This window comes from Alligator mississippiensis, chromosome 4 (genome assembly GCF_030867095.1).
Source record: "Alligator mississippiensis isolate rAllMis1 chromosome 4, rAllMis1, whole genome shotgun sequence".
Classification (NCBI taxonomy): domain Eukaryota; kingdom Metazoa; phylum Chordata; order Crocodylia; family Alligatoridae; genus Alligator; species Alligator mississippiensis.
This window is the reverse complement of record NC_081827.1, coordinates 252,369,278-252,394,303: the sequence shown is the minus strand read 5'-3', so window position 1 is coordinate 252,394,303 and position 25,026 is coordinate 252,369,278. Positions and strand designations below refer to the sequence as shown.

The following is a 25,026-nucleotide window of genomic DNA, read 5'->3' as shown; positions in this document are numbered from 1 at the left end:
TTGGCTGTGTGGTTGGAGAGGAAAAAGCTAAATCCTGGTGGACTTTCGGCAGCCCATTTCCGAGGTGTTTATTGTTCCTTACAAATAAAAATCCTATTTGCATAGGACATCCTTTCCATAGTGCTGAAAAATTGAGAGGTGGGCGTGCAGGGCAAGCACACACTCACTGAGAAGTCGAAGTGACTGTTTTCCATGCCTGCTGCCAAGCGAATGTGTAGGCTTGCCCTCGCTTCCTGCCCACACCTTCTCCTCTGTCCCTAAGGGTGGCTTCTCGGAGAAGAGCAGTCATCCTCCCCCATCAAGGTTTAAAATATTAATAATAAACCCATTTAGACAGGGCTGATTTGGTTTGAGCAGAGGGTTGGATTAGACTAGTAAGAGCCAACCGTTTTGGCAGGTGTGCTGCAAACTAGTCCTGGACCTTCCCCGAGTGCCCCTCCGATCCCCTTCCCCTGCCCGCTCTGCTGCTCTGCTTTCTGCTCCCTGTCCCTGCTCTGCTTTCCATCTGCCTGTCACCTCCCCCATCTGCCACCCATGCTGCAGGTTGACCACCCCTGGATTCAAGGATTTCCCTGCCAGCCCTGTCTTATTCTGATTTCTACAATGCTTTGACCTAAGTGTGGCGTTTAGGGAATGGAAAAAAATCTCTGTAAAAAAAAAAAAAAAAGCCTTTTCTCTAGCTTCTCATCTCCAACATACTTACAAACAAACAAAGCATCCAACTAGATCTCGCTATCTTTATGATGTGGATTAGGGAGATAGGAATGGTATTCCCAGTACATAAATGCAGCCCCCTCTGGGGTGGAGCATGAGTCCAGTAACAACATCATGCATTAAGCAAGGGGGGAAGGAAATGAAAAAAAAGTCTGGAAAACATACAGGCCAAACTGGGAGAGAAGAAGCCATTTAAATCTAACTAGTTTAGGGGAAGAAGAAAAGAGAGGTTCCTATCCATCTGGGACTGCAGACGGTCTTGGGAAAGGCGGGCGGGGAATGTCCTCTTTTGAAACTTAGCCAGGACGCAGACAGGTGGAAATCAGGGAAGGACAGACTTAACGTGGCTTCATCACGAGCCTACGCAGATGTTGGCTTGGAAGCTGAAGGGGAACCTGCTAAGAAGTCGCTGCGGGAGAGAAACTATGACAGATGGTGAGACCAAAAGCTAATGGAAATCCAGGGTGAAAAGGGGAAACTGAGTGAGAAATAAAGAGAAAGCTTGGAAAGGACAAGCAGAGAGGGTGGGGGAGTCTGGTGACTGGAAGGAGCCCATACAGACTAGCAGAGCAGCAGCATTAATACTATATCCGAAGTGCCAACAATCAGCCCGCGTGCCAGGCCAGGCACCGACGTGTCCGGCTGGGCTCCTGAGTGAGGTCAGCCCTCCTTTCCAACCCCAGTTGCCTTCCATTTTATTGCATCTCTTGGGTGCAGTCTGCCAGCTCGTACGCCATGCTAATACAAAAGGGAGCCCTGCTTGGGTGAAGATGGAGATCAGCTGCTCAACGGGAAGGCGGACCCTGATTCATCGAGTCTTCCAGTTATTTGAAACTTTGCAGTGCTGCGGACGGAGTCAAGTGACGAGTCTCCCTGGGCTTCCCCGGCCTGCCCCGGTGCAGACGGGTTTCTGCGACGCTGCTGCTGGCGGAGTCAGCCAGGGACCGACGGGCTCGGTGCATGTTGCTTCCCGTGTTGACTCCACGCACGGCAGCTTTCTGTGCCGTTTCCCTTGCAGTTTCACACCTCGCTCCCTCTCATCACATCACCGGCTACCACCCGGCCTCCTCATGGGGCTTCTCCAGTCGGAAACCAGACAAGTGCCACCGTCACCCGCTGACCTGGCACCTCTCGCCGTACCAGCCAAGTCCTCCCGAGGGGGAGAGTCTCGCGTGCCTCCCCGGGTCAGCTGTGGGCGGCTGTCGCTCGTATCCACAGCTCGGCAGGTTTTCTTCTCTGAGCTCGTACGCAGGAGCTGAACTGTCTCCATCTCCTCGAGTGCTGCAGCTTCCAGCATCTCTTCTCCTGCCTGCAGCGCACCAGCCAGGAAGGGAAAGAAAACACCTCTCTATAAGGTCCTGGCACCACTCGGTGGCGGTAACCTGCGGGCCACGAAAATGAGTTGGGCGTGGGGAGCGGATCCAGCAGAACAAATTTCTGCTGGCGGTGATGCTGCGTGCCTGAACTGAGCTGCGGTGCAAGCACAAATCGTTTCGCCCCGCTTGAACAAAGCTGGAGGTGCCAATTTTGGGGACCCCCTTTCCTACCGCGGCGGTCGTTGTGTCGCGGCATTTGGACCAACAGTGACAACTCTGCAAACTTCCGAGATCTTGGCTTCTGCTTGACACCGGGGCATGCATTTCATCTTCGGACCAAGGGTCTAGTGACAAACTCCCTCTCCTGCTCCCCTCTGCCTTGTCTCCTCTCTTTACCCAGCCCTGATGGGCAGCTCTTCTCCACTGAGAAAGTGATGGCTAGCCTTGGCGCTCGGGCACAGAGACACTGCTGCCAAGGAGCAGGCACAGCATGAGGGCACAGAGCAACCCCGGGAGACCGGGGTAGGGGGGTGGTCCTGCAGCCAAGACCAAAGGACCAGCATAGGCTCCAGGGGTTTCCACGTTCCTCTCCCAGAAACATACAACTGACTTTTTTTCAACACGTGACCAGCCAAAGGGGGTGTCTACACCTCTCTCCACCCGGCTCATGTTCATTTAGTGCAAGGCATGTGAGCCACCCCACCCTGTTCCCCCAAACTTGCTGTGGTACCACGTGGGAAGCACTGATGGAGAGACAAGTAGTGGGCTGACTGATTCATGGAAGGACAGGAAGAAGCAGCTCAAATGGAGTCCTTCTTGGAATCACACCCACGCCTTATCTCTTTTGACATATCTCTAATTACACAGCGTGGATAGGAGCCATGCACGAAATCTCAGCCTCTGCCAGCACACCTCAGTCCACCTTGCAGCCCTCTCCTCTGCCAGTCCTGGTGCAACGCAGCTGTGTCGGCTCACCTCTGGGCCAGGTGGGGTTATTCCCATTTACCCCCTTTAATCCACATCTGTCTCACCGCCACTGCAGCACCGTCCAGATGTGCTGGTATCGAGGGGGAGAAAAAAAGCATGAATGGGTTTCAAAGGTGGAAGGGAAATGGGGAAAGCGATTGAAAGAGCCAAGCAAAGAAGTATGTCTGGGGCGGGCAGAGCTGTGATGGGTCCTGGAGATGAGAGCAAGCAGCATGGATGCAACAGGGGAAGAGAGGAGTCCTTTAGGATTTCAGGAGAGGGGGAGGCTTCACACAGGGCTGGGTGTACGAGAGCCAGCTCCACTATGCCCTTCAATCCTGCCTCCCCTCATACAGGCATTGTCAGCTGTCCAGGTTCAGCCCTGGGTATGCAGAGGGATGCAGATCAGACCCACCAAACCTCTTTCATGCCCTCCATACCCTCTTATACGCTCTACACCCCATCCCTTTATTTCCCACAAGCTAATGTGCAAGTAACAGCTGCCATAATGAAATGGAGGTGCACCATCGGGACACCGTTAAAACACAGGTCTGGGAGCAAGGAGGCCTGGAGCTTTTCCTGGTTCAACTGCAGATGGACTCTATGGTCTCAGGCAACTCACCTTCCTTCCCTGTGCCTCGGTTTCCCTTCTCGGTAATGTCCTGAGCTAGGGGATATAGTGGCACAGCACTGTTGCACCTATCGCTGCTTCCTTCCCAACCTGAGATCTTTCAAGGCCACGTGATAGGAACACGAAGGAGCATTCAGGCCAGATTCTTTAAAACTGGGTATTTGGGGGGTTTGCATGTAACCGGTGGCTGGTCAGAAGGGAAGACCCACGCCCAAGTCCACTCTGACACTAGAAATGTCGAGCAGACGGTGAGCTGGGAAGGCGGTTTCCGTTCTTACGGTATGCTGGCAGCGTTTGAAGAATGCCGTCCTGGAGGAGTATCCCATACAGATCCATATGGCTGTTGGAAGGAATTTGGTTTTCTTCCAAAAGAGACAAAACACCCACTCTCTCCCCCATTTACAGACTTGGGGACAATTGAGTCCAGGGTTTGTCCAGTTTCCACACATACATGAAGCTGGCCCCCATCGCCCGTCGCTGGCAGGTCTTTAGCCTTGTTCGTTCAAGGATCTCAAAACACTTTACCAACATTAATAAAGTCCATCTCTCAAAGGCATTGGCTCCGATTGCAGCAAGAGAAAATGGACATGGGGGGAGTGATGGACTTCCCCAAGGTGTGATCCCATAAGCCATGACCCCATTCCCCCATTAAACGAAAGGGCACCCCAGTCTACAGGCAGTCTGCTGGCTCTCAGCATCGCTGTTGTCCTGGTCCACACTCCAGTAAGTCGGTGATTCCCTATTAGGATGTGATTGTGCATGGATTTCTTTCTTTGTTTAACTTCTTATTCAGGCAAGTACAGAAACAAAACCCCAGCACTGGAGCATGACACAAGACCTGCATGAGGCTGGGCTTCTTACCTATTTACAGAGCAAATAATAGGCCACAGTTCTCCTCATTTATCACCTGCACTATCAACATAATGTTGATATACGCTCATATTCAAACAATCCAGCCAGAGACATTGGTTTACTGGATGGTGACTGTATGTATATATTAGCTAGAGCTGCCTTCACTTTTTATCATACAATAAAATAAGAGGGTTTCTTTTCTTATTGCCTGTGGTGCTGAGAGCTTGCAACTCCATTAACTTAGCAACTCCCCCCTCACATTTCAGCATTGTGCCCTTAGCTGCGGAGGGGTGAGCTGCTTTGCTGCTGATCTGTTTTCAGTGCCAAAGGGAGAAGTCGAAAGATTTTGTGCTAAGTGGCACTTGTATGTTTAGCATCCTTGTCTCTGCGGTGCCCAGTTTCCACCAGAGCTGCAAACAGAAGGTGGGAAATACCATGAGCACGGCTGTCTTGAATGCGTTTGCAGCAGCCGTTCTGACAGCTGCACCCGAAATCTCCTCTCCTGGGATTTCCAGCCCCCTCTTTGCCAGGCCAGCGAGGTCGGGCCAGCGAGCATGGCCTGAGCTTTGCTACTCATTTATGTGGAGCTGAGTTTCACGCCGTGCTCTTTGCACAGCGCACACACATAGGAAGGGACGCAGCCTCCACGGTGACTCCGTGGCCTGTTCTCTGCACATTGGTCTGATCAATGGCATTCGTGGGAACCAGCGGCCCGAAGGGCTAACATCAGTTTACACCGTGCCACAGAGAGTTCAGAGCCGGGCAACGCGGAGCATGACCGGAGTTCATGGCCTGGGCTTCCCTGGGAGTGCGCGACGCGGAGGATCTGTAATAAACTGGCCTTGATGTCGCCACGCAGCCTGTGTTTGCTGTGAATCAAGGGCACGATGCAGCCTGACATGCCAAGCGGCGGAGAAGAGGCTAGTGTTAAATGCAGAAGAGGAAGGCGACCTGCAAGGGTGTCTCTTCTGTCTTGGAATAGACTCCAGTGCCAATCACGCCGCTAAAACACTAGAAACCAAAAGGGTGATCGCTCAAGCTTTCAGCTTCCAGCGCATGTTCCTTATTTTGTATTTAGCACATCCATCACAGCATTAGCTATGAATTAGCATACTCGTGGAGAGGATGGGATGTTCATTAGCATATTCATGGGAACAGTATTACTTAGGAAAGGCTGCCAGCCTGCAGCTGCTGCTGTCATTCTGGATGGCTTGGCCAGAGGATGAGAAGGCAAGAGCGTGAAAGACGACTGGGCTGGGAGTGGAGAGGTCACTCCTTGGGCCGTTTCCCCCTCATTTGGGGCTCTGTGGTTGATGTAGCCTGCCCTTGCTTACGGGGGTAGGCAAGCGCGCTGTTTCTTTGAAGCCACATAGCCACTCACTGGCATGCAGGTCGTTGTGTGAGCAAAGTTTCATGCTAGTGATGTGAAAACAAAGCTGTCGGAGGCTTGCCCCTGGTCTGGCGGTGGCACGGGGGGGTAATGTAGCTGATGGAGGCAGAATGGGGCAGAACAAAGGGTTGCCCATCCTATTTGGGTGCTCTCTGGGTCTAAGCGATCTTAAGCATCTGTCTCCTCGATATCTGCATGCCGGGTATGCAGGCAAAGCAGCGAGTGATGGGGTGTCGGTAGCATCACAGCGCTGACTCCATCCTCCTGAAGCTGAGGCTCAGAAAAACGCAGCTTGCAGGTACGTGAGCTCGATAACCACGCGCGGCAGGCAGGGCCCTTTCCCCAGGCCTCCTCTCCCTCCCTGCATGACTCAGTCTTTGGGCTTTTACTGTTGCTTCTCCTGGTAGGGAATTTTCCTGCTCTCAATAAAAGCGGAGGAGGAAAGATATGCAACGTCTGGAGCGGTGTCAAGTCATCTTAATGGCAACATTTCCACGTGTCTCGTCTCCTCCTTCGTGATGTGCGGTGTAATGAGATGTACCTGATTGACTCTCGCCTGTCAGGGGTTGGCTGCAGCCAGGCAGGGCGGCGCAAGCTCTGCTACTACCGCTCAGGAACGATCAAAGGGTTTCTACTGGGTTCAAGCCACCACGATCTACATTTCGGGGACCCCATTTGTGCATGCAAGTCTAACATTTGGGGGACAACGTTCCCACTTGTGCATGCAAGTCTAACTGGCAGCTTTGCTGCTTGTGCAAGAGAATCGTGAGGCTTTTTCTCCAACACCATCCTTTTCTGGCTGTTGCTAGAAGTGGGATGGTTTTTACTAGATGGAGCAGTGCCTCGTGGTTTAACATGGCTGGGCACAGGATACATAGCAAAATGGGATGGATGGCATAGTTATGGTAAGAGATGCTGCACCCTGCAAGAGCTAAAGGCCACATCTGGTAGAGCAACCCCATGGAAAGTGGGAGAAGCAGCAGTCCAGGTACTCACATAACAGGCCACCTACAAAGAGCTGAACAGTTTGCATTTTAACAGAGCCACTTTTGCCCTGAAGGGTCCCACGGGGCACGTTTGTGTGTCACCACTATTTGGCATGCAGCCACCTCTGGAGAGGAACATAGCTCTCTTAGCCTTTCCTAAAGAACAGGTTTTCTTTGCATTTCCACAAATGATCACCAATTTGATGATGATAAGGCCAAGTGATAAATCAGCGCGAACCTCGGAGCAGCCGCGTGCGTGGGGCGAAGGAAATCTAGTGCTCAGCAACTCCAAACGGCCTTTGTCGCTCACGCCGAGGGGATTACGCTCTTTCTTGTAGAATTTCTTTCTTCTTCCTCTGTTTTTTATGCCGTGGTAACCAGCTGCCTTCTCCAGACTAGCAGGAAGGCCTAGGCGAGGACACGGAGAACGAGGAACACAGATGAGGCCTTTACAGAGGTCTCTAATTGGGGCAGTGCTGGGAAGTTCAAGTCATGCTGTGATGCCTTCAGCTCTGTTTGAGTCTTTTTCTCTGGGAAGTTGCCAGGTGCCTGTGCAATTAAGCTCTCTCGACCATGCTTTAGCTTTGCTGCATGTCTGCAGGACAGAGCCAAGGATCTTGTGAGATCTAGGCGGTGGTTTGGCGTGCAGCCCTGGGGGGCACGAATGCCACTGCTGGTGCTACCCAGGGGCAGAAGAGGTGGTAGGAGGTGGGTGGCACCGAATCTCCTCTTCCACCAGGGACTTGGCTTCATGTCACAGTCCTGCGGATGGCTTGAAGTGGGCGACCACTTGCTAAATGGCTCAGCGATGACTGCACGGTCTTGGCAGCAGCTCTGCATTTGCAGCACCTTCCAGTCTAGCCTTGACCCCAGCCAGGTGCTGCTCCCCGTGGACAGGGACTAGTCTGAGCCACATCGGCACGGGCCCATTGCCTTCTGGGGGTGTTGCCAGGTGTCACTTCTAGGCTCCTCAGCTCCATCTTTCAGATATAGGCGTGCTAATTCCAGCGTGTTTTTCTTCTTTCATTTCCCAGCCTGGATAAGCAGCTACGTGCTGAAGAAACACTCTTTTTTTCACCCTTTAGCACTTCTGTCTCCTCCTGTGACTGGCTATTTTTTTCTGAAGCACAACCCCTTGCCTACAGGTTGCCCCATTGCACAGCCCCTTGCAAGGCTGCCCTGTTGCAAGCAAACCAAAGCCAACATCCTGATTTACTGCCCAACATTAAGGAACTAAAGGCAGAACTTGAATCTGAGGCCCCGGAGACTCATCTCCCGCAATCCTTGATACGGCGTCTGCTTTCTTTTAATGACCTTTCTCATTTATTTTTTCAGCTGTTCTATTGGCAGGGCTGCATGCAACTTCAATTCATTTCCCTGCTAACGCACTCTATAGTAATAAGGGACTTGATCTCACATAAATTGGGATGTTCGGAGAACCATTTTAATTTCTCCTAATCGGCAGATGAAAAATGAATTACCTCCGATGTCATGTCCTACTGCATGAATCTTGTAACGTTTGGAAAGGCCATAATGGAGTTACGCAGTAATTGAAAGGCTTTACATGACTGAACTTTATAATTGCATATTTTGTTCCTATAGTTTGGGGGGATATAAAGGGAAAAAGGTCTGGGCCAAATCTTAATGAAACAGTTCAATTCCATAACCGCGCCGGGGCTCCGGTGTAAACAGATCGCTCTCATTCTTCTCCCTGGCAAAGACATTGCCATCAGCAGCCCGGTGGAGCAGCAATTTCTCTCCCACTTAACTGCCCCCGGGAACTGCAGGGAAAGTTTTTCTGCATCTCAAGAGTTTGCCCAAACCCTGACTGGACACTACTCCATGCTCCCCCAGAAAACTAAAGGGCATTTGTTTCGGCTTTCGTCAGGTTTAACAGCAGCAAATGATGTAGCAGTTGTTCTTTTAAGCTACCAGAAGTTGAAAAGTTTGGGGACCCGCTACAGAAAGGATGCGGACAAGTGGGACAGAGTCCAGCAATGAAAATGACTGGGGACATGACTGGTGAGGAGAGGCTGAGGGCAATGGGCTGGTTCAGTCTGCAGAAGAGAAGACCGAGGGGGGATTTGATAGCAGCGTCACCTCCCTGCAGGGGGGCTGCAAAGAGGATGGAGCTAGGCTAGACGACAGAAGGAGCAATGGGCTCAAGCTGCAGCAAGGGAAGTTGAGGTTGGATATTAGGGAAAACTCTCTCACTAGGAAGATGATAAAGCTTCCCAATCGCTTGCCTGCCTTTCGGCATCATTGTTGGGGCTCAGGCGGGGCCAAGAGGCGAGTGATGAATGGAGAATGTGCCAGCCATCCCTATGCATCCAAGCACAGCCAGCTCCCAAAATAAATAGATGGGACTTCTTCCTTTGAGCTGCTGTACAGCTACTGCTGCCCATCGCATGCCGTAGGCTACCTCCCACACAAGGCAGTGGAAATAGATGGCATGTCCTGACTGCCAACCCGCTCAGGGCGAGACGGCCCAGATTGCAGTGACAAGGGCACCTCTGTGCAGCCGTGGCAGGCGCGCTCATGCAGGGATCTCTGCAGAGCTCTGTCTCGGGCACGGGCCGGACTTTAAGAGTCATGATCTGACCAATCGGCTTGTATCTAGGTGTTTCTAAGGTGTTGGCTGTAGCCGCGTTGGTCTAAGGATGCAGGCGGACACAGTTCTTTGCGTGAAGCTGATCTCTTTTATTCGACCAACTCAAATAGTTAGAAAAATTCTTCTTTGCAAGCTTTCTTCTTTGCAATTCTGCTTCGCAAGCAAATACCTTCCTGAGCCTGATGAAGGGCATTTGTACCTGAAGGCTTGCAAAGAAGATGTTTTGAGTTGGACTGATACAAGATATGGTATTTTACCCAAGGAACCTTGTCTGCTGAGGTGTTTCTGAAGCACCTATCCCTTTGCTACGCTGGTATAAAAGCCAGTCCCTTTGGGGCCATGAGAAGAAGTCTTGGGAGCAGGATTCCTGCTGTCCCCTTGGCTTGGGACGGGGAAGCCAGACGAGTGGGGTTCACCCCTGATTCTCCCCAGCACTTGCCTTTGGCACATGAGCTCCCAGCAAAGCAGGGCTGGTTTAAACACCAGCCATCAGGTCCTCTAACTTGGTCCCTACATTAATATTCTTGAGACCATTTCAAAGTCTGCAAAACCTCTTTGGCAATAACACCTTAATTCAGGGCCTAAAACTAATAGCTGTGAAGTGCGCTGCAGATCGTCTTGCCCTCGCTGCACTGCATTTATTTGCTCTGCTTCCTGCTGCAGCAGGCCAGGAAGGCGCCGACCTGGGCTGACTGATGGCTCTGTTTAATTAAGCATCCACTTTCTGTTGCTATGACAATCAGGTAACCCAAGCACCCTGCAGGCAGGGAGGGCAGGGGGGAATAACGCCCTCTTTGGATTTCTTCTGCACTGTCACCCGGCGTTGCAAAAAAACGGTGTTGTGTGCCTGATACTGCTCACCCCAGTAGCCCCTGGCAACACCCCTATCGCCGTCAATGGGAGCGGGATGGGGACGGCAAGCAGCAGCTCTTACCCAGCTCTTGCAGGTTTGCAAGTGGTCATTTCACCGGTATAAAGCTGCCAGCGCTTTGTGGCCACTTTATGGTTCATTGCAAAGGGAGATGATAAGATGGATATTAAAGAATACAGCACAGCTCTAGGTGAGGCTCCCTGCCCCGCTCATTAGCTGTCATGGCACAGGGCTTCCACCCTGCAGCTAACGAGCGTCTGTGCTTCATCATTTCCAGAGCGGGATCTAGCATTTGAGGGGCACCTGGAGGCCTCGGCGTAGAGCTGCTCCTTTTAGCACTGCTGGTCTCAGTGGGGGCAGATGACAGAAGGAGCAATGGGCTCAGGCTGCAGCAAGGGAAGTTGAGGTTGGATATTAGGAAAAACTTTCTCACGAGGAGGGTGGTGAAGCACTGGAACAGGCTCCCCAGAGAGATGGTGGGGTCTCCATCCTTGGAGGTATTCAAAACCCGGGTAGACAAAGCTTTGTCTGGGATGATGGAGTTGGGGCTGGTCCTGCTTTGAGCAGAGAGTTGAACTAGATGTGACCTCCTGAGGTCCCTTCAGCCCTCATTTTCTATGATGACCCACTACTGTATTTATTGGCATACCACACAGCTCCAAATAAGGCACGCTCCTTGTTTTAGGAAGGCAGAATAAAGGGGTTAGGGTTTTGTTTTGTTTTTTTCCTTTTTACCCAAACTCTCCAGAACCAATCTCCTCATCTTAAGAAGCAGAACTCATGGGGGAGGCGATATCTTGTATTAGACCAACTAGATTTTTGCAAAAAAAACCAAATTCTTTAATTGCAAACTTTTGGGCACAAGCACCCTTCTTCAGGCATAGGAGAAAAGGTAGGAAAAGTTCTCCTGGGTAGAAATGAAAGTTCATATTTCATAGGAGAGTCTCATTTTAAGATTTTAAGTCACTAATTATCGGGAAAAATGTTGAGCGCGGCATGTGGATAAACGAGGTCTTCTCTGACCTGGCTGTTAGCTGGGCATCTCTATGAACAGCTTCTTCGGCCAGCGCCTGCAGAGTTCAACTCTCCGAATTACGAGCATGTGTCTGATGTTACAGCACTGGTGTGCAGCAAGCTTTCGCTTTAAAGCTTGACCTTTAAAACATGCATCGATGGCTCTGCTTAGGACTAAAGGAAGAGTGAAGGCCCCGGAGGCAATTAGGTATAATAAGGGGTAATGGTTAGATTTAGCTCATTTTAATGCAAAAAAAACTACATTTGGAGGAAATCTGTTACACATTTCTTTTTTTCTGGAGAAAAATCATTGCATTAAAAACGCTCGTAACGGGAAAAAAAATTTTTTTTGAAGTGCCAGAAAATTCTCATAAGAAGCCAAAACTAAAAGGGGCTTGGTTGTGCCGGAGGTATGGAGTTGTTCTGGATTTGTACCGGTGTCACAGAAGGTGCAATCTGGCCCGTTCTTGGGTCTCCCCTACCAAAAAAAGCAAGTCTGTATTTGGTCCAAAATGCTTTCATTTCCAATTAAGGAGAAAAGATGGAGGTGCAAATGCAAAGCAACAGGATGCTCCTCCAGTGTAACATAAGGCATTGCTTTGCCTCCGAAAATAGCAGATGCCCCTGTAGGCTTGCAGAAGTGCAGACGAAAGATCGTAATAGCTATGGACCCAGACACTCTGACCCTTTATTTTTTTATAAAGGTAAGAGGATGCTAGCATTGGTCTGGATCTGAACTTTCCTGGCTCTATGTCCCAGATTGTCCAAGGGACTTAGGTACCCAACTCATACTGCTAACTGCAGGTTTTCCTCTGTGTGCTGTCACTCCTCTGATTCTTATTAACGCCGACTTTCCTCTAACTTTCTCAACTGACCAGCACCTGGTGACAGCCACGGAAAAACTAACTGATCAAACCAGAGTCAATCCCATTTCTTTCTTCTATTTGTTCCTCATGTATTTGGGCATTTCCAGAGACAAGCATACAATTCCCAAAGACTTTGTCTGCCAGCTGGAAGCTGCTTGCCCTGTGTGGAGTATCTAGGAGTAGATCAGACAAGGTTCCTTGGGTGAAATTGATATCTTTTATTAGACTTTTATTAGGAGTAGATTACACATTCTTTACTTGCTATTCCAAATTACTAGATTTTTCTATGAGTATTTCTCGACAGGCATTCGCTGCGAGCATTTGTTGTCTGGTTGTGATTGGGCAGGAAAGTCATGTGGCATTGCTTCTGGGCTCTGAGTTGGATTTCAGCTCAACCTCTCCCGTGAGCCTACTCGTGTGAACGTAAGGTGAACTTGGAAATCCTTGTCGTGGGAGCATTGTGGCAGTAAAATTTGAGGCTGCAAACATTTTCAGGGTCTCAAGGAGGCAAAAGTAGTTTTGTTAAAACCAGTGAGTGAATATTTATGGGATGTGTGTCTTGGCATTGCCCTGACTGTGTTAATTTGCCAAGGCATGCTTTAGCATTGCCATTTTTACTGCTTGATGTTGTAGGATCTCAGGGTTGCCCTATGGAATTGGCCCAGGAGAGGCTGGAGGGATTGTAAAAGGACAAGACAAGCCTTCCCTCCACGGACACTAAGGGCATGTGCATTCAAGTCTAGCTCGCTTACAAGCTTGTGTAACCTTGGCAGGTCACGTAGTCTGCATTTGGTTGCCATTCCCTGTCTGTGCAATGGGGCTCCATCCATCTCTCCGTCCATGTGCATCCATCTCTGTGCATCTCTCCATCCATGGGTAAAACCAGTCAGGACAGGGAGGCACTCCAATCTATCACGATAGTAAGGTCATTGAATCGTAGAAAATGAGGGAGCTCAGGAGGTCACGTCTAGTCCAACCCCGAGCCAAAGCAGGATCAGCCCCAGCTACATCATCCCATTGCCTGGTCCTAAAAACCTCCATGGATGGAGACGCCACCACCTCTCTAGGTAACCTGTTCCAGCACTTCACCACCCTCCTAGAGAGGAAGTTTTTCCTAATATCCAACTTAAACCTTCCTTGCTGCAACTTGAGTCCTGCTAGGCATGTACGTGCTTAGCAGGACTCTCCATACCAAAGTCCAAGACGTCCTTTAGATGAATGGGGCTAAGCTCAAGCTAATATGCACCAGCCCCAACCCAGGATCTGCCCCTTCGGGTGGTGGTGGCAGCTTTTTTTCCTCGTACAATTAGCAAATCCCAGATGTGTCCTGCTTGCTTTCGTCACATAATAAGTTCAGACTCTGATGGCCAGGCTCTGCACTCGCAAACTCTGTGGCTCTTTGTCACAAAGGCTAAATGAGGTGAAGGACGAAGGGGCTTGGAAACGTTCCTGCTTCTCCGGCGGTGCAGATCTGGGGACCGGTTGATCCAACTGAAAGGCTGCAGGGAGAGTTATGTCCTGCCTGGAACAGTGCGTCTTGGCTGCCAATTTTTTTCCACTCATCGGCTTCACTTTTAATCAATGAACTCGTCTAATCAATGGCAGAATATTATTTAAAAAGATTAATTTATTGGACGGTCTTTGTGTTTGCAGAGATGAATCATGAAGCCAAATCAATCCTTATACATAGGATAGGGCAGAAGCTTGTATGCAATTCAGTTCAGACTCTACAAATTACCCGCGCTCGGTGAATCCACCCACGTATGTGCCGTATTCAGCCGGCGGTGAAACGGGCTCCTGATTTTCCCCTCTGCATGTTCGTTGTGGCAGGGGGATAAGCTGGGACAGCATGACCCCTCTCAGAGCACTGTGTGTGGCACGAGTTACAGGGTCTCTGACTCTTTGCAAGGGTCTACCTCCGGACTGGGATAGCCCCAGCAGACAGGCTGAGGTCTGGATGGGCCTTAGGGATGGTACCCGGCTGCAATGCTCCTGGAAGTAATCCTCCCACAATATTGCTAGGACTGTAAGTAGAGGAAGCTTCCCCTGCCACCGCCCATGTTGCATTTGCAGCTGAGCCAAAGGGGAGGTGATCTCTACCATGCACCCCGTAGCACCCTTGAAAGGCTTGTAGGCACCCCAGGGGGTTGGGAACCACTGGACTAGAAGCACCTTGCTTCCAAAGAGGCATGGGCTCTTTTCTTACAGCAAGGGCAGCACCAAGTCCCTTGCAGAGATATACCCGTCTGCCCATGGGTGCAATTCTTGCCAGACCTTTGCTGTTGGCACGGGAGGGTTTGGATACGGTCAGCGCTGCTCATAGCACAGCAGGTCCTCTGCAAAGGCTCCCGCTTTGTTCCCTGCAGCTTGCACGACGCTTGGAGGAGCTAAGTCCAATCCCCTTGCTCTGCTAATCAGGGAAGGAGCTGGGCTCCAGCCCCGCAGCGAAGCTGTCACTCCAGGCTGCTCCGGGGATGAGTCACCGCAGCGCAGAGGCCCGCATCTAATAGAGATGGCATCGCTGCTCAAATGCACTGGGCTGTGCTGGGAAGTTTTGTCCCCTTCTCCCCTCCTTCTTGTTCTCCTTGCTCTTTTCTCCTCCCTGCACCCCTCCTTTCTGGCTCCCCCCAGGCTCCTTGCAGCTGTAGCAAAGCCACTGCTTTGATTTTCCTGGAAAGAGAGAGGCGCGGTGCTGGAGCTCAGTGCAGGGAGGGGAATGGAGCCTGCTTCTGCTCAGCAGAAACCCAGGGGAAGCAGGAGCCCATCATGCCAATATTAGGCACTGCACATAGCGGAATAGCTCCTAGCAATGAGCCCACACATGGTGGAGCCTCTAGTGCCCGGGACTGATCAGTAGGAAGAGATTCAGGGTTTCCTGAGTGGGTCCACGAAGACCATACCAGATGTCTTGGAGGTTTTCTCCCTTCCTCTGCAATGTGAAGTGCATTCGTCTGCAAGATGGACTGCGTGCGTCTTGCCTAAGCAGTTCCTTGTGCCCGAGCAAGGGACTCGGGCACTGACTGGCTTCTCCGACTGTCTGCCACAGGCTCCTGCGGGCTGAAATACCCAGGGGTGGATCCAGGGGGGTGCCCTTGCACCCCCGCGCCCCTTTTCATTCCTGCTCCACCCAAAGTTTAAAACCAAGTAGTGACAGCAGCATTTCTATTCAGACAGCAGCGAAGGGCCCCCGATTCCTCCTAAACTCTCCGGTCCACAGGCGTTAACGACCCTCTCTCCTTTTCCGAACGGGCTTTAATGGTTCCACTGATCAAGCTAGCTTTTGTTCTGCAATTCTGCTGTCCCTTAGCTGCTCCTGGTTTTGTAGCTCCTATTTCTCAGCCCCGCAGGCTGCTTTTAACTCTAGCCAGAAACATTCGCTCAGGTGTGGAAATAACAGTCCGTGAAGCACTGGACGCATGGTCAAGATGCTCAAGAAGACTAGATTTTGCTTTATGAATCTGAAAGAGATGTACATTTAATGACTCCAGGATGAATGCAATGTCTCTTTGATTATTTTTGCCTCGTTTATTGTGTTTCTATGCATTATAGGTGAGGTAGCAAATGAATGTGCGCTCCAGTAAAATTGTATTTGTTTTTCGCTTGGATCTTAAACGGAATAACATAGTCTGAGGTCCCTGGCTTATTAGTAAAGGCTCTTGTTTCTTCTTTAAGTGGAAGGACAATATGCATTGTGGTATAGGTGATGATGCACCACGCTATCTAGACCCCACTTTCCAAAATCCCAGCTCCACCCCCTGGGAACGACTTTCATCTGCCATAGTTTGCAAGGAGATGTGGGTGAATCCTCCAGGCGGACGGCCTGAGGTGGGATTGTTTGGTCTCCTCCGACGCGCCGTAAACTGGCAGCCCCCACAGCAGTGCCATCAGCACTCTGCTCTTTGCAATGGAAAAGGCTTTTACCCCTGGGCTTCTCTGCAAAAAGGATGCCTTCTTTGCAGCTGGGACAGATGCTTGAAGTCGCCATTTGGCCAACAGGATGGGATCTTCCTAAGCTGGTCGAAGACATACCCACGTCGCATGTACAACGGCCCCAAAACTTGGGGGTCTGTGCATGGATGGGGACCGAGGGGACCCCTGGCAACGATCCCAGGCTCCGAGCGTGAAGCTGGAGGTGTTTTCCATGCTTGATTGCTCCGGCGCTGTCAGCGGGGAGCCCTTCTGGCACCGGGCCGGTTACAGGTGGATGCTCTGACCCTGCTCCACCAAGACCTTCACCCCTCCTCATCTCTGCCTGCCCCTCGCTGCCTGGAGACAGCAAAGCTGTGCCCTGAAAACCAGGCAGTCAAAAAGCCAGTCCAGCCCTGGGAGCTCCTGCTTCGTGCCTGTCTGCGGCTGGGGGACCGATGGCAGATGTGACAGACTTCATTGAGAGCCCCCTGCCTCTTAGCGAGAGCGGCGTCTCTGCTTTGTTTCGGTGCTGTCTGGAGGGTGGGTGTTTTTCGTAGGGAGGATTTGCTCGGGTCTTTCCTGCCACCCCCTCCCCAGACACAACCAGATGCTGATCCCAGCTCCTGTCCCCGCGATGGCCGTTCAGCACGGGGAGCTCCGGCTCTGCTTTCTGCCAGCACCGCGCCGGAGGAAGATGGAAGTGGTCCACGGGGGCACGTCTTTGTGTGCTGGTGTGTGTTTATGAAAGGCTATAAAACCCCTTGTCTGAATCCTCCTTCCAGATCCTCCGCTGAAAAGCTTCCTGTTGTCCTTGCTCATTGCTGCAACTGCTGAGCAACAGAAATAATTGTCTGGAATTTGATTTCCTCTCTGCTCTTTTATGGGCTGCGATTGTCTGGCTGCCGGAGCCTGATTCGCTCGCTGCAAGCCGCAGGTCTGTCCTCGCCTGCAAGCAAAATCATATCCCAGGCACCCGGGCTGGGCTGGGCTGCGCCTGGCGGAGAAAGCTGCTGTGTGGAGCCGCCTCGCCGGCCTCACCGCAGGCTGCGCGTGCTACCGGGAGGAGGCTGCGGTCTCCAGCCCCCCGCACAAGCAGGTGTCGGGGAGTGGGGCTGTTTGGTCGTGCTCCTGGCCCAAGGCATTAGGGCAACTGTGAGGTCCTCTTAAGCTTTTATACCCCACAACGTCCCATCCCAGCGTCTTGCAGCAGCCAGAGGCTTTTGCTGGTAGGGCCAGAGGTCACAAATGCAAGGAGGTGACTATTGGTGGTGGTTGTTCTGCTCTAGGATGAACACCTATGTGAAACCGGGCCACGTCAACCAGCGCACGGCTGTCCCCTGCGAGACACCGCCCCAGCAAGCCACATGGGAAGGACCGGAGAGTCTGATTCAAAGTTAAATAAGAGGGTGCAGTTTGCACGCGTGCACACGTGCCCCTGGAGACGTGGCTGTGACGGGGGTCACTAAGTGATGGCTATATCCAAAAGAAGGGATCGCCCCTGTCGTCCCCCCGCCCCACGCCTGCCCGGGCTGCACTAGATCCTTAGTGGAAGGGATCTAGTGAGAGGCACAAGGTTGAACTGATTGGCAGGAATGAAGCTCCCCCGGCACAGACTGGCGGTGCCCTCCCGTGGCACCCTTAGTGGGACGGGGATGGATGTGTCCCTGGAAATGCCCAGACACTGGAGGACTTTGCTCCTTGCTTTGCGTGTGCTCCCCTGTCCTGCTGCAGGGCTGGCCCCAGCTCAGGCACAGACTTGCACCATGGCTTGGAGGAAGGTTTGGCCCGCTATGCTCTGACCAGTTGCACCATTTCTCCCACGCAGTGACCGGCCCATATGGGTTTTGCTGTCCGCCTCGGCCCCTCTTCTAACCTGCTGTTTTCCTCCTGGTAGCATAGGCTGGGAGTGGCCTGGGGTGGCACTTCATCTCCTGCTAAATGCCCTGCACAGCTGCAGTGAGGCTGGCACACGGCAGTGGGTAAGCATCCCCAGAGGCTGGAGTGTCCCTGGAGATGCGGCAGGAGCTGGCGCAGGCTGTATCAGCTTGCTGTGCCCTACACAGCCCTTCTCATGCTGCTCTTCTTGCAGGGATAGGGGAGGCCCTGGAGGGATACTACCATGCTGCCTGCCTGCCTGCCAGGGATCCTTGCTGCCTTTCCTTCCTACCGAGCACCTTGGCTTTACATTCAAGTGCCCCCCCACCCCTGTGTGCCACCCCCTACTCCCCACCCCCCTTTGATTCTTGCCCCACTCAACCTCTAAAACCAACTGCCTGGGAGGGGCAGTGGCATTTCTATTCAGGCAATATGAAGTGTTAATTGATCTCATGGTTCATTATGGATTCCCTCATTCCTGCTAATCTCTCTCCACCCCACAGGTGTTAGCAATCCTCTCTTCTCCTTTTTAATGGTCTTGGCGTTTCCCTATTCAAATGATCCTTTCTTGTGTAATTGTGCTGTCTGTCAGCTGTTCCTCGTAATGTCTGTCTCCATTTCGCAGCCCTGCAGACTGTTTTTAGCTCTAACTAAAAACCTTAACTCGAGCGTGGTCATACAAACTCACTGGCAGTGAAGTATTGGAGGCATTGCCAAGATGCTTAAGAAGGCTAGATTTTGTTTCATGAATCTGAATAAGGGCTGTACAGTCAACTATAATGGCTCCAATACTGATGACACAGTATCTTGTGACTATTTTGGCTCGTTTCTTGCCTAGCGTGTTGTGTTGATTAAAACTTTATATATAATCTAGCAAATTAGTGCACATTCCACTAGTTATATCATATTTTCGCTTTGATCTTAAACTGAATAATATAGTGCTAGCCCCCTGGTGTATTAGTAAAGCATCTAGCTTCTCTTTAACTGGAGAAAAATATGTGTTGTGTTATGTGACGATACATCACACCATCTGCACCCCCCTTTTCAACATCCTAGATCCTCCCGTGGCTCCTCGAGTTGTTTTCCCAGGTCGTGGGAGCGAATGGCAATGCTGGGGGGTGATGCTTCTTGTTAGGCCTGGGCTAGCAAAGGGAAGAGCTGTGCTCACAGGGCTATTTAGGACACTTGCTCAGCGGCTGAGACCCATGCTATAATTGCACGGCACCCACAGATGCAACCTTCACTGCATAGGGAGCCTGGCATGCCCATGCAGCCGGCCCTTCTGCATGCACAAAGGTCCATTTGCCTGCACCAACGTGCTCATCAGACATACAAACAAGCCAGAGGGGCTGCCACAGCGGGTGCAGCTTAAATGCTGAATCCTTCGGGCTTCAGTGCTCTTTTTGCTGCAACGGTGCATCACGCTCTTGGCTCGTTGCTTCAATCACCCTCACCCATCTAGTCAGCATCTCAGGATGACACAGACACGCAGCACGACAAGGCAGCCCGGGTTCTCTAACTCTAATCTTACCCTTGGAGAGCCGCCATCAGTGTAGGATCACAACACGACGTTGGTAACGGCTGTGCATCTCGCAGCGAGCACGTGTACCCGGCGGCATTGATGCCTCAGGCTGTTTTCCCCACTTCCTGTTCCACCCTGGTTTGCCCAACTGAAGGCATGTTTCCACTTCTTGCTGTAGCCGGTCTAAATCCCCGTATGGGTAGGACTGAGCCAGCTTAGCTCAGAATAGCGACAAAAGGCAAACTTGCACTTGTGCTTTGCTTGCTTGCCGGGCGCATTGAAAACATTGCACTGGGCTGGCCCTTTTCTGTATGAGCTATTAAAGAAGGTGGCAAAGGAACCGGCTTGGAAATACCTCTCTTTTTTGTTTTTTCTTCTCTGTTGTTTCTAATTGCCCCTTGCAACGTCAGCAGGTTACCGAATCGCTTTGCAGAAGCCCGGGCACGTGCTCAGTTCACCGCAGAATCGGTTCATGTGCTACACACGCGCGGCTCGGCTCGGTTCGGTCTGCAAACAGAAAGGCTTGTTTGTGTCTTATTTTCCTATTGGACCAGCTTCATCCTCAGGAGAGGCGTCAGATAAGCTTTCAGGCAGAAAATGCCCTTCCTTAGGCCTGGAATAGAAGGAGATATGGCCCTAGCTGCAAGCTAGCTAGAAAAGTGGAGTTCAGTCCCTGGTCCAGGGGCAAGATCTGGCCCTGGTGCCCTGTCATTCAGCCCTTGAGGCTTCTCCCACGGGCCATGGCTAGGTCAGGCACACAGGGTAGTGTCTAGCTTGATGCTGGTGCAGGGCCCTGGGGTCCCAATCCCAGCATCTGGTGCCAGGCGAGGGCAGCACGAGGTCCCAGAGCCCCGATCCCAGTCTATGGGGCCAAGCAGAGGCCGTACAGGGCCCCAGCAGCCCAGTCGCAGCCAACCAAGGCTAGGCGACAGCCCGATCCTAGCATTCAAGGTCTGACCCTGCCTGCGGACCAGCCCCATACCACTCACATGGCCTGCAGGGCCACAAGGTTAAGCACCACTGAGCTAGAACGATTCCCCTTGGACGAAGCAGAGAAGAAATTGCTCCAGAGAGGTGTTCCCCTTGATCGCAGGGAGTCGGGGGCTTGCACGCCAGGCCTGGTAAACCAAGCATCTTAGGTATTATGCCTGGCTCTGCTGCTGCCTCGTGGCATTAGCCGCATAAGCGACTTAGCTCTTTGGGCCTCAGGCCTGCCCATCTGCAAACTGGGCGCACAACCTCTGCCCACCCATGCAACGTGCTTTGAGGCCTGCAGGTAAATTAGCTTTTCCTAAGTGCTGATTTTTTTTTCTTTGTCCATTGGTGCTGCAGACTGGGACCTGGAGCTGCGGCTCGTCCTCAGCTCTGAGAATCCCTCCTGGCCGCGTTACCTGTCGACAGCAGCTTTCAGAGCTCAAGGGCCTAAAAGCATTGGTCCCCTTTTGCAAACCGCAGCCAAGGGGGCTCCCCTCAGACCCTGTGCTGGGGCGGGTGAGCCAGGAATCCAGAGCCTGGGTTTCATCCCCCAGCATTGCTGCTACCTCTTGTCTGCATCGTACCCTGTTAGTGTTGCATTACAAAGCAGACAAAGGTTTTCCACCTCCCTCGCCCCCAGGTAGATGCATTCAGATCAAGGGAGGAATGAAGCCTGTCCCATAAACACAGGGACGGATGAGAACACCTCTATGTGGACACCCGAAAAGCCAGCATATCTGAAGAGCTGGGGTGGGGAAACGCATGCCGTTCAAGTGCCGACATTTGCCTTTGTAGCCTCGGCAGAGCTGGGTTCCTTGCTCCAGGAGCCGGCTTTCTGCTAATGCATTAGCAGTCAGGAGAGCGAGGGAGTCATATTGCAGCTATTGATCTGTGCTAGTCCCCTCTCCTCTCCACGGCAGTTCAGGTACAATCATCTGCTTTTCCTCGTGCTGCTTTGGTGCACGCGGGGGTAGGCGACGGCATTGTAGCAACACCGAGAGATTGGAGACAGCGCTTTCCCCGTGGGGGAGAAGCTGCCTCTGACGTGGTCTGGGCCAGATTCGCTTCTTGTGCCAACAGGCGCAGCATCCAGAAGTGAAGGGAGCGCTGCCCTCTTCAGCCCGGAGTAAATCTGTGCCTCTCTGCACGTTCTCTCAGAGGGCAACTGAGCCCCCTGGTTTACTCCTGGGTCTCTGCAAGCTTGCAGTGTCCATTTACGTGCAATAGGCTAGGACGGTGCCCCTGCCCGCTAGACCAGCGAGGCAGTGGCATAACCACCCAGGGAGGCACGGACTCGCCATCACTGCAGGTGTGCAAGAAGAGGTTGGACAGTCATTGGTCAGGGATGATCTAGGCAGAGCGATGCCTGTGTTGTGCTATGGGGATTTCCCATGCTTATGGGCTTGCTGGTTGTCCCTCTTTTCTGCTACACTTGTCAAGGTGTTTCTGAGCCTTCCCAGAGGTACTGGGTGTTGGACTTTGGGCTGCGCCAATGCTCCCGCGGAGACCAAAGCAGAGGTTCCCGGTTAGAGGGTCTTGCCCCTCTGCTCAGGGTCAGGCTGATGCCACAGTTGGGATCTGGAAGGATTTTTACCCCTATGATAAGAGTGGTACAGACTGCGGAGAGGGTTGTCTTCCTCCGTAGATGTGGGGTGGCCCCCTGCCCAGGACCTCTCGCACGTGTATTGACAGGAGGTCGGCGGCCGTGGTCCCCCTGCTCTCCCTGTGGCAGGTTCGGGTGTTAGGTCTGCGTTGTGTCGGGGTCAATGGCTGTCTGGGATGGTTTGCATAGGGCTGATCCTGCCTCTGGCTGGGGATTGGACTAGATGTGAGCTCTGGAGGTCCCTTTTACCCCTCTTCTCTATGACCCTTTTATTAGACCAACTCAAAGAGTTGGAAAAATCCTTCTTAGCAAGCTTTTGGGTATAAATACCCTCTTTGGTCTCCATGTACTCATCTCCCATCCAGCAGGGCAATGACAGGACCCAAGGAGCTGATTCCCCTTTGGCTCACATCAGCATTATTCCCATATAATTTTGTTGCCTTATAGGGCACCACAGTTGACTGGGACGCATATAAATACAGGGCAAATCAAGCCCTGTCTTGGATAAATCAATCTGTAGGGTGGGCAGTGCAATCTGAGAATATGTTTGGAAGTTGGCAGTCACAAGACACTCCTCCATCAGCTGGAAAAGGAGGAGAGGGATTGCTTGAGGGAACCCAAGCAGAAGTTTTTGCAATTCAACAAAGGAAAGTGCCAACTAACAATCAGGAAGCATTTCTTAGCAGCAAAGTTATTTTTCCAGGATAGCATCCCCAGGGAAATAATGGACTCTCCATTGCTCGAAGCACCGGATAGCCGGTTGTAGGAAAAAAACCTCACAACAATCAAGAGAAACGGATGCAGGGAGCTAATTTCCATCTCTAATTTCTCTGTCTTGTTTTCAGTTGATTTTTGTGAGTGGAGGAGAGGCCCTGGGGCTGAGAATTGCTCACATGTTAAGCACAGTTGACGGATTGTTTGTTTTTCAGCTTGATGTAAAATCAGAGATTAGGTGCTTTCCTCTGCCGTGCTAAGGATTTATTCCTTTAATATGCCCATAGGTTGTGGGCTTTTGGACGAACACCTGCTGCGTACAAAATTGGGGTTGGTACGTGCGACTAGCAGTGCACCCCGCCCAGCAACATCATCATTCACACTGCTGGAGGAGCAGGCCACAAATCAGGTTTCTGCTGGATTTGCAAAAAAAAAAAACAACCAACCCCAGAGAAAGAAGGGGTTGCATCTCTCTGAATGTTTTACCAAGTCCTTGTTGGAGACGGTTGCTCTCTCTGGGCAGGCAGCAGTCTGCAGGAAGGTTGGCCCAGGAGGTTGACGCGTGTCCCCTTTGCCCTCAAGAACAAGATCAGATTTCACCCATTTGTCGATGATCAGGTCAGAAAGGACTGTTGTGATTTTGTGCCCTGGCCTCCTATGTAACACGGGACATATTGTGCCTGCTGGGGGAGAGCTTTGAGCTCTTCCATTAGCCTGGAAGCTGCCTCTCTTCTGTCCCACACAGGTCTCCTGTGACCCTCCTGGCTCTTGCCTTCTCCTTGTATGCCCAGTGACACAGGCAGCATCTCTCATGTATGCAGTTCATTCTCACTTTCCCTCTACCCTGTCGTAGAAGAAGAGTGTACAATGAATCCTAAACCCATAGCAAAGGAGGGTTGGAGGGACCCCAGGAGGTCACATCTAGTCCAACCCCTGCTCCAAGCAGGACCAGCCCCAACTACATCATCCCAGCCGAGGCTTGGTTGAGCCGGGTCTTCAAAACCAATGTTCTAGGTTTCCTTTTTTCCAAAAAACCCCAATACATCCTTTTCTCTGTGTGTTGGGAGAGGGAGGTCAAAAGTTATGGCAGGCACTTGGAGCTTGCATGGTACTGCTGCTAAGATGTTAGCCCAACCCTTTGGCTAGAAACCATTCAGAAAGCACGTCTACACATGTGCATTTGCTGCGCAGTAACCAAAATTACTGCACAGTACGGGTGCATGACTACACATGCACACCACTACTGCACAGTAAATATGGTGACCTATGCCAGCTTGAGCGTAAATTTGATACCTGCATCATGATGGTATTGAATTTACACCTGATTACCTACTGTGCAGTAACGCATGTGTGGACGCCTTACTGCGCAGTAACACTTTAGTCCCAAGTCAGTGCACACACAGGATTTAAGGCTCTTTAATGCCTGCACATGTAGATGCTGGCCTATTCCCGCTTACTGCACAGTAAATTTAAGCTGGCATAAATGCACATGGAGACACACTCAGAGTGAAGCAAAATCCCCAGACCTCAAGCTCAAGTTTGGGCAGATAGTTTAAATCCTTAGAAATCCATGCTCACTTCTTTTCTTCTCAACCTCGCTACTTTACTCTCCAGCAGCTCCCTCTTGGCCCCAGGACTGCCCTATTTTTGGGTGAAAAGCACATTTTTTGAAATGCTTAAATTCTAGCCTCCTTTTGCATCAAATCCCACTCACGACAAACACCGGGCGGCCGGCCGACGGGAGCCGGTTCGGAAAGTAAATAGTTATTTACGATTTTGCTGGAATCCCATGAAAAGTGACGTTTCTGGGTCACCCCGTGGAGCTGCGCGAAGTGATTAACATTTTTGCATTAGAGCTGATAAAAAAAAGCATCAGTCTTGCCCAGCTCGGCTCTCCGCCTCCTGCGGCTCTATGACCCCAGCCCGATCCCCGGGAAATCATGAGCACTTGCCTTTTGCTTTCAGTGGCCTTTCACATGGGACAGCAAGGAAGGAGAAACGCCCCTGGCTGTATCCTCCCACGTCCTGCCCCGACGCGGGGAGGGTCTGCCCTGCACCTTCAGTAGCAAAGGGAAGATGAGGGTTAGGCTGTGGGAACAGGAGCTTCATCTAGAATAAAAAGCCTTGTGCCCTGAGTGCTACGGGGAGGTCTAGAGGTGCCCTGTCTGCCTTTCCCTCTCCTCCTTCCTGGGGACAATTTAATTCTGCCTC

The 25,026-nt window shown here is 51.7% G+C and overlaps 1 protein-coding gene across 1 annotated transcript in view; it reads left to right on the top strand.

Moving 5' to 3' along the window:
- Positions 1-25,026, top strand: part of MARCHF4 (membrane associated ring-CH-type finger 4) — a 128,870-nt gene that overhangs the window by 73,295 nt on the left and 30,549 nt on the right. The gene's annotated exons all lie outside the window — the stretch shown is intronic.